Below are 13,099 nucleotides of genomic sequence, written 5' to 3' on the forward strand. Positions count from 1 at the left end.
AAAAAGTATTGCAGATATCCATGAGACAGTTTCATAATAGTAATGCCATTTTCTGTATTTTATAATAACCATATTTACAGTATTTGCTTTTTCTCTTCACATTCAAAGTCAGTCTTAAATTTCTTACTTGATTTTCTATTTCTTTTCTTAATGGGCAATTTCCAATTTGTATGTTTTAATTCTCACAAAAGCTCTAACTTTGATCACAGACAAAACTTGCAGTAACTAAATACTAAAACTTCTCTGCATGTGTTTCTTCATCCTTTAAAATGAAGATGGGTAGGTGAGGTGATATCTAAGATTTTTTTTTAATGTTAAAATATGTAAGAAAAAAGAAAAAAATATTAAAATATGTAATTATCAGCATTAGATTAATTTACCACATGATAGAGTGTTTAATAGGTAAGAGAGACAAAGCTGATATATAGAATCTGAATAAAATGATTCAGAAATGAAGATAGAAGATAAAACATTAATGATTACATAATAGATATCCAGAAATTACATCTTTTTAATATATTAAAATTGGATGTGGCCATGTATGTGTTATATAAAGTAATTTTAGGTCTAAACCTCACTGGTACTCTTTTTACAGGAATTTCAGTTATATTATGTGATTACTCATAATCCTCAATTACATAGCTTTTTTTTTTAAAAAAAGGACATTTTTAAAAAAGATTTATTTTATTTTTTTGAAAGACAAAGTTACTGACAGAGGTAGACAGAGAGAGAGGTCTTCCATCCCCTGGTTCACTCCCCAGATGGCTTTCAACTGGAGCTGCACCAATCTGAATCAGGAGCCAGGAGCTTCTTCTGGGACTCCCAAGTGGGTACAGGGGCCCAAGGACTTGGGCCATCTTCTACTGCTATCCTGGGCCATAGCAACACTCTGCTGGATTGGAATAAGAGCAGCTGGGACTAGAACCGCCACCCAAATGGGATGCCAGTGCTTCAGGCCAGGGCTTTAACCGGCTGTGCCACAGTGCCAGCCCAATTACATAGCTTTTAAAAGACATTGACTCTTTTGAAAAATATTTGTAATTTTGGTTAGGTCTTAAATAAAACTGTTATTAGATAAACACATTAAACTGGTATTAGATAAACTGTTTCAATAGTATCATTTTCAGAATTTTAAATGTTTTGGTCACTAGTGCAAGAGAGCACAGAGGTGGAGCATAGGCTTGATTAGAGTTGGTGATCTAGTGTGTCCAGGCTGCCATAACAAAATACCACAGACTGGGCAACTTAAACATGGAAATTTATGTCACAGCAGTGAAGGTCTGATTAAGATGCCTATAGATTTGGTGTCTGCTGAGGGCCTGCTTTCTGATTCATAGATGATGTTCTTGCCATTACATGGTAGAAGGGGTGAACAAAAGCTCTAGGGCCTCTTTTCTAAGGACACTAATGCTATTCATGAGGTTCTGCCCTCATAACTTAATCATTTCTGAAAGTCTCGATTCCTAAGATCATCTCTTTTGAGTTTTTTCTTTAATATTTTAGTTATTTATTTGAGAGGTAGTTACAGATAGTGAGAAGGAGAGACAGAGAGAAAGTTCTTCCTTCCATTTTTTCACTCCCTAAATGCCCACAACGGCCAGAGCTACACCAATCCGAAGCCAGGAGCCAGGTGCTTCTTCCCCGTTTTCAATGCAGATGCAGGAGCTCAAACACTTGGGCCATCTTTTACTGTTTTACTAGGGCACAGCAGAGAGCTGGATTGAAGAGGAGCAGCTGGGACTAGAACCAGCACCCATATGGGATGCTGGCGCCACAGGCAGAGGATTAACCTACTGTGCCACGGTGCCTCCCTGGAGTTTGGGTTTTAACATGGACAATCACTGTTGGGCAAATCCTGAATCCTATTGTGTGCCCACACTGTGCTGAGTGCCAGCCAAATAAAGAAACATAAGAGACAGATCTTGTCTTCTAGTCTAGTAGAGGAGATGGTCATTTGTTGTGAAAATATGATATTCTGATGTCTGCAAAAACTGAAGAAAAAATAAACAAAAAGATAATTGAGTAGTATAAGAATAATTTAAATAATGACATAAATTTATAAAACAAATATACACATTTAAGGAAGTATAGTCTTATTGTGATAGACTACAAGGGAGCTATCGGTCAATGTTTAAAATAAAAAGGCCAACCAAATGCAACAGAGATGGAGATTTTTGTCAGCACTGGAGTGGAGGATTAAATAGGATACAGAGTCAGATAATACAGAAGAGCTGAACATGGCAGCAGGAGAAAATGGAATATCTTGAGTGTTCTCTCGTGTCATTACTTGACTAATAATACAAAATAACATCTTATACATGGTGTTATCATCATGTTTCAAATAAGCAAGTCCCATATCTTCTAGACATCATGCACAGATCTGTCACTTTACTTTTAGCTCCTTCTCTGATCCATGGATATGGCTGAAAGAGAGCCTCATTTAAAACAATTCATTTGAAAGAGAGTTAGAGTTAGAGTTTTAGAGTTAGAGTTAGAGTTAGTTAGAGTTAGAGAGTTGGAGTTGGAGTTAAAAAGAGAGGGAGAGAGAGACATATCTTGTACCTGCTGTTTCACTCACCAGATGGCTGCAATGGCCAGGGCTGGGCTAGGCTGAAGCCAGAATCCAGGAACTTTTTCCGGGTTTCCCACATGGGTGACAGGGGCCCAAGTACTTGAGCCATCTTGTGCTGCTTTTCTGAGGCCATTAGAAGGGAGCTAGATTGGAAATGCCCGTATGGGATGCCTGTATCTCAGGAAGCTGTTTACCCACTACACCACAATGCCAGCCCCAAGATCCTCATTATTAAAGGAAGAAATTAAATGCCTTTAAGGGTAGCCATTCATACCTATATTCTTTACTAGAAGCTAGTACCTTCCTGTTAAAAGCAGCTTTTGTAACTTTAATCCCATAGAGATTCCTAGATGAAGTGTTTGACCTTGATCCAAGAGAGTCTGCTAGGGCATGGACCTGTCTGCCTGGGAGCACTAGGTCATCCCATCCTCATCTGTTCTTTAGTGAGCCCATTGACGGGAAACTCTTATAAAAATGTTTTCTCATTTATCGCAATTATCTATTCTTATAGATGGAATTATCTTATTCTTATCTATTCTTATCTTATGCAATTGACAAGGAAGTGCAAGTGATGAGAACATGTAATTAATAAAATGAAAAATATATTGTATGTAGTTCATGAAACAACCAAGTTTATATGTTCATTAGCTGAAAATTAACTTAAGAGAAATCTGGTATATTGGTAAACAGTTAAAGATTTTGAAAACTGAAGTTGTTAAAAGTTCTATCACAAGACCACATATATGCCACAGTCTGACACAGTAGAGCAATCCATGTGTGAATCTATATGGTTGTACCATATATCTAAGACACCATTACTAAGATAACAGATGTTGGAGTCAAAGACTGTAGAAGACATCACCAAATCTGATTTATACTTCTATTGTCACACAAACATGACAAAAGTGACACTTTTTCAAAAGCTACAGATGCTTTAATTTGTTTTAAAATCATGAAACAATGAACTATAAACCTGTGAGGGAACTGATAGGTCTCTGAATCAGATGTGTAATTGACATGACTGATTATTCTTTACATATAAGGGTTATTAAAGTTTCTACATCAAGGAGTACTTGCATGGATGGCTCATGCTTTACTTGCAGCACTGTTCAAGCACATTGTACCCAATAATTCAAGATTTGATTTAACAAAGTAGCTGAAATGAGAGCAACAGTGCTATTTCACAAGGAGGACATATTTCTAATCTTCCAGAGTTTATTAAAATAAAATTAATATGTTTTATTTTAGTTTTATTTTGAGTAATTGAAAATGAATCCCAATTATAAACTTGTTAGGGGTAGATTTTCCCACAGAACTGAACATATCCCTTATGTAAAACTGTGACTATGAAAAAACCTATATCTACAAAATTAACCTTATAAAATTTAACCAGTATAAAACTATGTATGTACCCAAATACTTACATTACCAATGAAATTCTCAGCATATTATGTTGCTTGTTAGTTCACAAAATGGTTGCTATATTTATGTTTTTTAATACTGTTCTAATTTTAAAAACCACTGTCAGTTAAGCGGGGGGGCGGAGCCAAGATGGCGGATAGTGAGGACGTGTGCCTTAGTTTGGGAAAATAAACTTTCATAAAAGTGGAATTACTGTAGCCTCAGGAAAAGACTCAAGAAAAAAAAACTGCAGAGGAAACGCTTCCGGATCTTGTGGATGAGACACAGAGGACTTACAGGGAACCCACCGAGTGGAAAACCAACCGAGACGAGCCGAGCGGCAGTGGCGGGAGAGGAGCCAGAGCCACAGAATCTCGCCAGCACAGGAACGGAGGAGGGTAAGACCTGAGAAGTCCGAGACATTGGGGGGAGGGGGAACAGAGGCCTCTCCCTTCACTCACCAAGCAAAACAAAGAGCACCGCGATTTTACATATGTAAAGCTCAGCCAAACTCAGTATCTTTAGTGAAACTGGAGAACACATTGAGGGCTGCATAAACTCTGTGTATGGTCCCAGGGGTAGATCAAACGAATACTCACAGAGGCCAGATTTCAACTACCCTCAACTCCACTCCCAACTGAGTCAAAAAAAAAAAAAAAAAAAAGAGAGAGAGAGAGCGTCCCAGCAAGGAGCAAGTAATCTGGGAGAGTCGCTCTTTACACAGCCTTAAACCTCAAGAAACAAGCAAAGCTCTCTGGCCACACCCATCACAGCCCCTAAGGCTCCAACAAAACAGACAGCTCATTTAGAGGCATAGTATAACGAGAGAAAAAAACAAAAACAAAAACACCACAAATTATCTCTAACATGCCAAGCAAGAAACATAGAAGCGGAGGTACCAAGAACAAGGAAGGCACTATGACGCCCCCAAGTGAACAAGACACACCAATGCAAGATTATGAAGATGAAGACATAGAGCAAATGCAAGAAGCAGATTTCAAAAAAATCATAAGAACATTAAGAAGTTCTCAAAAACAAATTCTTGAACTACAGAAATCCTTAATGGACAAGATAGAAAATCTCTCCCATGAAAATGAAATATTAAGGAGGAATCAAAATGAAATGAAAAAACTAGTGGAACAGGAAACTGCGATAATGACAAAAAACCTCAATGAAATGAAGAACTCAATAGATCAAATGGCAAACACATTAGAGAGCCTTAAAAACAGAATGGGTGAAGCAGAAGAGAGAATATCGGAATTAGAAGACAGAGAACAGGAAATGAAACAGTCAAATCAAAGAAAAGAAGAAGAAATCAGAAATCTAAAAAATACTGTCAGGAATCTACAGGATACTATTAAAAAACCCAACATTCGGGTTCTAGGAGTTCCTGAAGGCATGGAAAGGGAGAAAGGATTAGAAGGCCTTTTTAGTGAGATACTAGCAGAAAATTTCCCAGGTTTGGAGAAGGACAGAGACATCCTAGTACAGGAAGCACAGAGAACCCCTAATAAACATGATCAAAAGAGATCCTCACCACGACACGTCGTAATCAAACTCACCACAGTGAAACACAAAGAAAAGATCCTAAAATGTGCAAGAGAGAAACGCCAGATTACTCTCAGAGGATCTCCAATTAGACTTACAGCTGATTTCTCATCAGAAACCCTACAAGCCAGGAGAGAATGGCGAGATATAGCCCAGGTACTAAGAGAGAAAAACTGCCAGCCCAGAATATTATATCCTGCAAAGCTCTCATTTGTGAATGAAGGTGAAATTAAGACCTTTCACAGCAAACAGAAATTGAAAGAATTTGTCGCCACTTGTCCAGCCCTGCAAAAGATGCTTAAAGATGTGTTACATACAGAAACACAGAAACACGGTCACCAATATGAAAGAAGGTAAAGGAAGGAAACCTCAGAGCAAAAGATCACAGGAATCTCAAACCAGATATTAGAAAATATCTTTGGCAAATGGCAGGGCAAAGTTACTCCTTCTCAATAGTCACATTGAATGTTAATGGCTTGACCTGTCCAGTTAAAAGACACCGATTGGCCGATTGGGTTAAGGAACAAAACCCATCCTTTTGCTGCTTACAAGAAACCCATCTATCCAACAATGATCCATACAAGCTGAGAGTGAAAGGCTGGAAAAAGATATACCACGCCAACAGAAATGAAAAGAGAGCGGGCGTAGCCATCTTAATATTGGACAACATAAACTTTACCACAAAAACTGTTAGGAGAGACAAAGAGGGGCACTATATAATGATTAAGGGATCCATTCAACAGGAAGATATAACGATTCTCAACGTATATGCACCTAATTACAGGGCACCAGTTTATTTAAAAGACTTGTTAAGGGAGTTAAAGGGAGACTTAGACCCCAATACAATAGTACTGGGGGACTTCAATACTCCACTCTCAGAGATAGACAGATCAACAGGACAGAAGATCAACAAGGAGACAGTAGATTTAAATGACACTATAGCCCAAATGGATCTAACAGACATCTACAGAACATTTCATCCTACATCTAAGGACTTTACATTCTTCTCAGCAGTACATGGAACCCTCTCTAGGATTGACCACATACTAGGCCATAAAGCAAGTCTCAGCAAATTCAAAAGAATTAGAATCATACCATGCAGCTTCTCAGACCACAAAGGAATGAAATTGGAAATTGGCAACTCAGGAATCCCTAAAGCACATGCAAACACATGGAGATTGAACAACATGCTCCTGAATGAACAATGGGTCATAGAAGAAATTAAAAGAGAAATAAAAAATTTTCTGGAAGTTAATGAGGATAAAAGCACAACATACCAAAACCTATGGGATACAACAAAAGCGGTGTTAAGAGGAAAGTTTATATCAATAGGTGCCTACATCAAGAAATTGGAAAGACACCAAATAGATGAGCTTTCAAGTCATCTCAAGGATCTAGAAAATCGGCAGCAAACCAAACCCAAACCCAGTAGGAGAAGAGAAATAATTAAAATCAGAGAAGAAATCAACAGGATTGAATCCAAAAAAACATTACAAAAAATCAGCCAAATGAGGAGCTGGTTTTTTGAAAAAATAAACAAAATTGACACCCCATTGGCCCAACTAACTAAAAAAAGAAGAGAAAAGACCCAAATCAATAGGATCAGAGATGAAATGGGAAACGTAACAACAGACGCCACAGAAATAAAAAGAATCATCAGAAATTACTACAAGGACTTGTATGCCAGCAAACCGGGAAATCTATCAGAAATGGACAGATTCTTGGACACATACAACCTCCCTAAATTGAGCCAAGAAGACATAGAAAACCTAAACAGACCAATAACTGACACAGAAATTGAAACAGTAATAAAGGCCCTCCCAACAAAGAAAAGCCCAGGGCCAGATGGATTCACTGCTGAGTTCTACCAGATATTTAGAGAAGAACTAACTCCAATTCTTCTCAAACTATTCAGAGCAATCGAAAAAGAGGGAATCCTCCCAAATTCTTTCTATGAAGCCACCATCACCTTAATTCCTAAGCCAGAAAGAGACGCAACATTGAAAGAGAATTACAGGCCAATATCCCTGATGAACATAGATGCAAAAATCCTCAATAAAATTCTGGCCAATAGAATGCAACAACACATCAGAAAGATCATCCACCCAGACCAAGTGGGATTCATCCCCGGTATGCAGGGATGGTTCAACATTCGCAAAACAATCAACGTAATACACTACATTAACAGACTGCAGAAGAAAAACCATATGATTCTCTCAATAGACACAGAGAAAGCATTTGATAAAATACAACACCCTTTCATGATGAAAACTCTAAGCAAACTGGGTATGGAAGGAACATTCCTTAATACAATCAAAGCAATATATGAAAAACCCATGGCCAACATCCTATTGAATGGGGAAAAGTTGGAAGCATTTCCACTGAAATCTGGTACCAGACAGGGATGTCCTCTCTCACCACTGCTATTCAATATAGTTCTGGAAGTTTTAGCCAGAAACTTTAGGCAAGAAAAAGAAATTAAAGGGATACAAATCGGGAAGGACGAACTCAAACTATCCCTCTTTGCAGATGATATGATTCTTTATTTAGGGGACCCAAAGAACTCTACTAAGAGACTGCTGGAACTCATCGAAGAGTTTGGCAAAGCAGCAGGATATAAAATCAATCCACAAAAATCAACAGCCTTTGTATACACAGGCAATGCCACGGCTGAGGAAGAACTTCTAAAATCAATCCCATTCACAATAGCTACAAAAACAATCAAATACCTTGGAATAAACTTAACCAAAGACGTTAAAGATCTCTACGATGAAAACTACAAAACCTTACAGAAAGAAATAGAAGAGGATACCAAAAAATGGAGAAATCTTCCATGCTCATGGATTGGAAGAATCAATATCATCAAAATGTCTATCCTCCCAAAAGCAATTTATACATTCAATGCAATACCCATCAAGATCCCGAAGACCTTCTTCTCAGATCTAGAAAAAATGATGCTGAAATTCATATGGAGACACAGAAGACCTCGAATAGCCAAAGCAATCCTGTACAACAAAAACAAAGCCGGAGGCATCACAATACCTGATTTTAGGACATACTACAGGGCAGTTGTTATCAAAACAGCATGGTACTGGTACAGAAACAGATGGATAGACCAATGGAACAGAATAGAAACACCAGAAATCAATCCAAACATCTACAGCCAACTTATATTTGACCAAAGATCCAAATCTAATCCCTGGAATAAGGACAGTCTATTCAATAAATGGTGCTGGAAAAATTGGATTTCCACATGCAGAAGCTTGAAGCAAGACCCATACCTTTCACCTTATACAAAAATTTACTCAACATGGATTAAAGACTTAAATCTACGACCTGAAACCATCAAATTATTAGAGAGCATTGGAGAAACCCTGCAAGATATAGGCACAGGCAAAGACTTCCTGGAAAATACTCCAACAGCACAGGCAGTCAAAACCAAAATTAACATTTGGGATTGCATCAAATTGAGAAGTTTCTGTACTTCAAAAGAAACAGTGAGGAAAGTGAAGAGGCAACCAACAGAATGGGAAAAAATATTCGCAAACTATACTACAGATAAAGGATTGATAACCAGAATCTACAAAGGAATCAAGAGACTCCACAACATCAAAACAAACAACCCACTTAAGAGATGGGCCAAGGACCTCAATAGACATTTTTCAAAAGAGGAAATCCAAATGGCCAACAGACACATGAAAAAATGTTCAAGATCACTAGCAATCAGAGAAATGCAAATCAAAACCACAATGAGGTTCCATCTCACCCCGGTGAGAATGGCTCACATTCAGAAATCTACCAACAACAGATGCTGGAGAGGATGTGGGGAAAAAGGGACACTAACCCACTGTTGGTGGGAATGCAAACTGGTTAAGCCACCATGGAACTCTGTCTGGAGATTCCTCAGAAACCTGAACATAACCCTACCATACAACCCAGCCATCCCACTCCTTGGAATTTACCCAAAGGAAATTAATTTGGCAAATAAAAAAGCCATCTGCACATTAATGTTTATTGCAGCTCAATTCACAATAGCTAAGACCTGGAACCAACCCAAATGCCCATCAACAGTAGACTGGATAAAGAAATTATGGGACATGTACTCCATAGAATACTATACAGCAGTAAGAAACAATGAAACCCAGTCATTTGCAACAAGATGGAGCAATCTGGAAAACATCATGCTGAGTGAATTAAGCCAGTCCCAAAGAGAAAAATATCATTTGTTTTCCCTGATCGGTGACAACTGAGCGCCAAAGAGGAAACCTGTTAAGTGAAATGGACACTATAAGCAACAATGAACTGATCAGCTCCTGTCCTGACTTTAGATGTACAATGTAATACTTTATCCTTTTTAGTATTTGTTGTTGTTGTTGTTGTTCTAGTACTATTGGTTGAACTCAGTAATTAACACACAATTATTCTCAGGTGTTTAAATTGTAACTGAAAAGTGATCCCTGTTAAACCTAAGAGTGGAAAAAGAGAGGGAGGAGATGAACAATTTGGAACATGCTCAGTCGGACTGGCCGCAAATGGTGGAGTTAGAAATGTGCCAGGGGATTCCAACACAATTCTACCAAGATGGCATGTACCAATGCCATCGCACTAGTCCAAGTGATCAATTTCAGCTCACAATTGATAGCTCTGATAGGTCTAAGAGTCAAAGAGATCACACAAACAAGACAAGTATCTGCTAATACTAACTGATAGAATCAAAAAGGGAGAGAAGGATCCAACATGGGAAGTGGGATACACAGCAGACTCATAGGATGGCAGATGTCCTAAACAACACTCTGGCCTCAGAATCAGCCCTCAAGGCATTCAGATCTGGCTGAAGAGCCCATGAGAGTATAGCAGGCATGGAAAGCCAAGATATCATGGAAAAAAAAAAGACCTAAATTAATTATCTCTGTGAGTGAGATCCCAGTGGAAAGAACGGGACCATCAAAGAAGGAGGTACCCTTCTCCGAAGGGAGGAGAGAACCTCCACTTTGACTAAGACCCTATCGGAATAAGATCAAAGTCAGCGAACTCTAAAGGCTTCCATAGCCCTGGCAACTCATGACTAGAGCCTAGGGAGATTACTGACGCCATGAACAGGAGTGTCAAATTGTTAAGTCAGCAACAGGAGTCACTGTGTACTTACACCCCATGTGGGATCTGTCCCTAATGTGTCATCTAAAGCCAAGTGATGCTATGACTGGTACTGAAACAGTATTTTTATACTTTGCGTTTCTGTGTGGGCGCAGACTGATGAGGTCTTTGCTAATTATATACTGAAGTGATCTTCTGTATATAAAGATAATTGGAAATGAAAAAAAAAAACCTGGTGTTAAAATGGAAATGGCATAGAAAATTAATTGTTTTGAAAAAAAAATTATGTAGGATCTCTGTCTTTAATGTGCTGTACATTGCTATTTAATGCTATAATTAGTAATCCAATGGTAGTTTTTTCACTTGATGTTGCTATATGGGCAAAATGTTGAAATCTTTACCTAATATATACTAAACTGATCTTCTGTATACAAAGAGAATTGAAAATAAATCTTTACATGAATGGAAGGGGAAAGGGAGCGGGAAAGGGGAGGGTTGCGGGCGGGAGGGAAGTTATGGGAGGGGGGAAGCCACTGTAACCCATAAGCTATACTTTGGAAATTTATATTCATTAAATAAAAGTTTTAAAAAAAAACACTGTCAGTTAAGCAACAAGTAATGCATAATCGAGGTCCTACTTATGAAAAGGTTATACTTGCAGTGGAAGCACAGGTGAATATAGCAACAAAAAGGAAGTGACAAGAAAAGATGACTGGTACATTCTCTGAAATGTGCTCCTGCATTTGACAAGGAAGTGCAAATGATGAGAACATGTAATTGATAAAATGAAAAATATATTGTATGTAGTTCATGAAACAGAGTCAAGTTTATATGTTCATTAGCTGAAAATTAACTTAAGAGGAAGCTGGAATATTGGTGAAGAAGTTAACAGTTAAAGATTTTGAAAACTAAAGTTGTTAGAAGTTCTATCACAAGACCACATATATGCCACAGTCAGTCTGACACAGTCGAGCAATCCATCTGTGAATCTATATGGTTGTACCAAAGTGTAATTGTGAAAAGACTTGACAGATTTTTCAACTGAAATTAAATCATTCTGGAAAAGGATACCCATGGGATATAGAATGTGAGGAGAATAAATATTATTAATGTTTAAAAGGACTGCATCTGTGGAATTTAAGTTAAAACACCCTTAGCAGCTGTGCTCTAGAATTTCTCGATAGGAAATAGAGAGAAACTGGGTGGGAAGCAGCATTAATTGATTTCCTTGAAATGCATAGAGATTTTACTTGTTTGGAGTAACACTGGAATAGCTGATAGAACTTATTTCCAGACAGCTGCATTCAGGAATGTGGGCTGAAAGGAAAGAACTTATTTGGGTGCCACTAAAACTCCTATATTGTCGGGGCTAGTGGCCCTGGCCCAACTTGAGGTGCAGCAGGCTGAGGCTGTCCTTTATCTAATCCTGTTTCCTCTGCTTATTGTTCTGAAGCCACAAAACTTTTCGTCCCACATTCCTGCAGGCAGGATGTGACTTCTGATGAAGGTTTATGATGTTCTTTGCTCTATCAGCAGAGCTTGTACCCTGATCTTTGCTACCTTGTAAACTTGTTTTGTTCCTGTGCTATGCATGATTGCACACAATGAATGTTATCTGTATGGGGCCTGGGGTATATATCCTTGTTCTTCTTGGTGCTCCCTGCTGGAGGCTGAAGAGTTTCCCCAGGGAGACGGCCTCCAGTCCCTCATCGCCAGGCCCCCTACTTTGGCCTGGAATGCAACCAGGCAATAAATGTGGTGATGAATTGACTGAGTGCTGCGTCTCCGTGTGGTTTGTCAGGTGGCCTCCGACACTATATGTTTAACATGTTGAAAATCAGGGAATCCTAAAGAATACAAACATCTGAAAACATCTAAAAATTCCAAATGACCAAATAAACACTACAAATAATCAACAAGGATGAGGCATCAACAACGATATCGCTATTAATATTTTCCTTAACATATAAAATGTATGGCACTTACATAATGTCCTTTTATGTTTAAAGACAATTGATGGCTAAGTGACTGAGGAGGGGTTGAGCTGGTTTGAGCAAGAATGCAAGGGACTTGGAAGTCGCTCAGGGGTCTGGATGTGCTTTCAGTCATTTAGCAAGGAGCTAAGACTAATGCTTATGTCCTTGCTCCATTATTTGTGACTGCTGCTATTTTTAAAAAAATTCTTATTTACATAAGGTGAACACATTTCATGTATTTTATATATACAGACCCAACAGCATAGTGATACTTCCCACTGTATCCTCCCTACCACTTATAGTCCCACCCTCCCTCCTCCTACCTTTCTTAATCTTTCCTTTAATTTTTTCTTGACAGGCAGAGTTAGACAGAGAGAGAGAGAGAGAGAGAGAGAGAGGTCTTCCTTTTTCCGTTGGTTCAGCCCCAAGTGGCCGCTATGGCCGGTGAGAGAGAGAGAGAGAGAGAGAGAGAGAGAGAGAGAGAGAGAGAGAGAGAGGTCTTCCTTTT

This window comes from Lepus europaeus, unplaced genomic scaffold, assembly GCF_033115175.1.
Source record: "Lepus europaeus isolate LE1 unplaced genomic scaffold, mLepTim1.pri SCAFFOLD_29, whole genome shotgun sequence".
Taxonomy (NCBI): domain Eukaryota; kingdom Metazoa; phylum Chordata; class Mammalia; order Lagomorpha; family Leporidae; genus Lepus; species Lepus europaeus.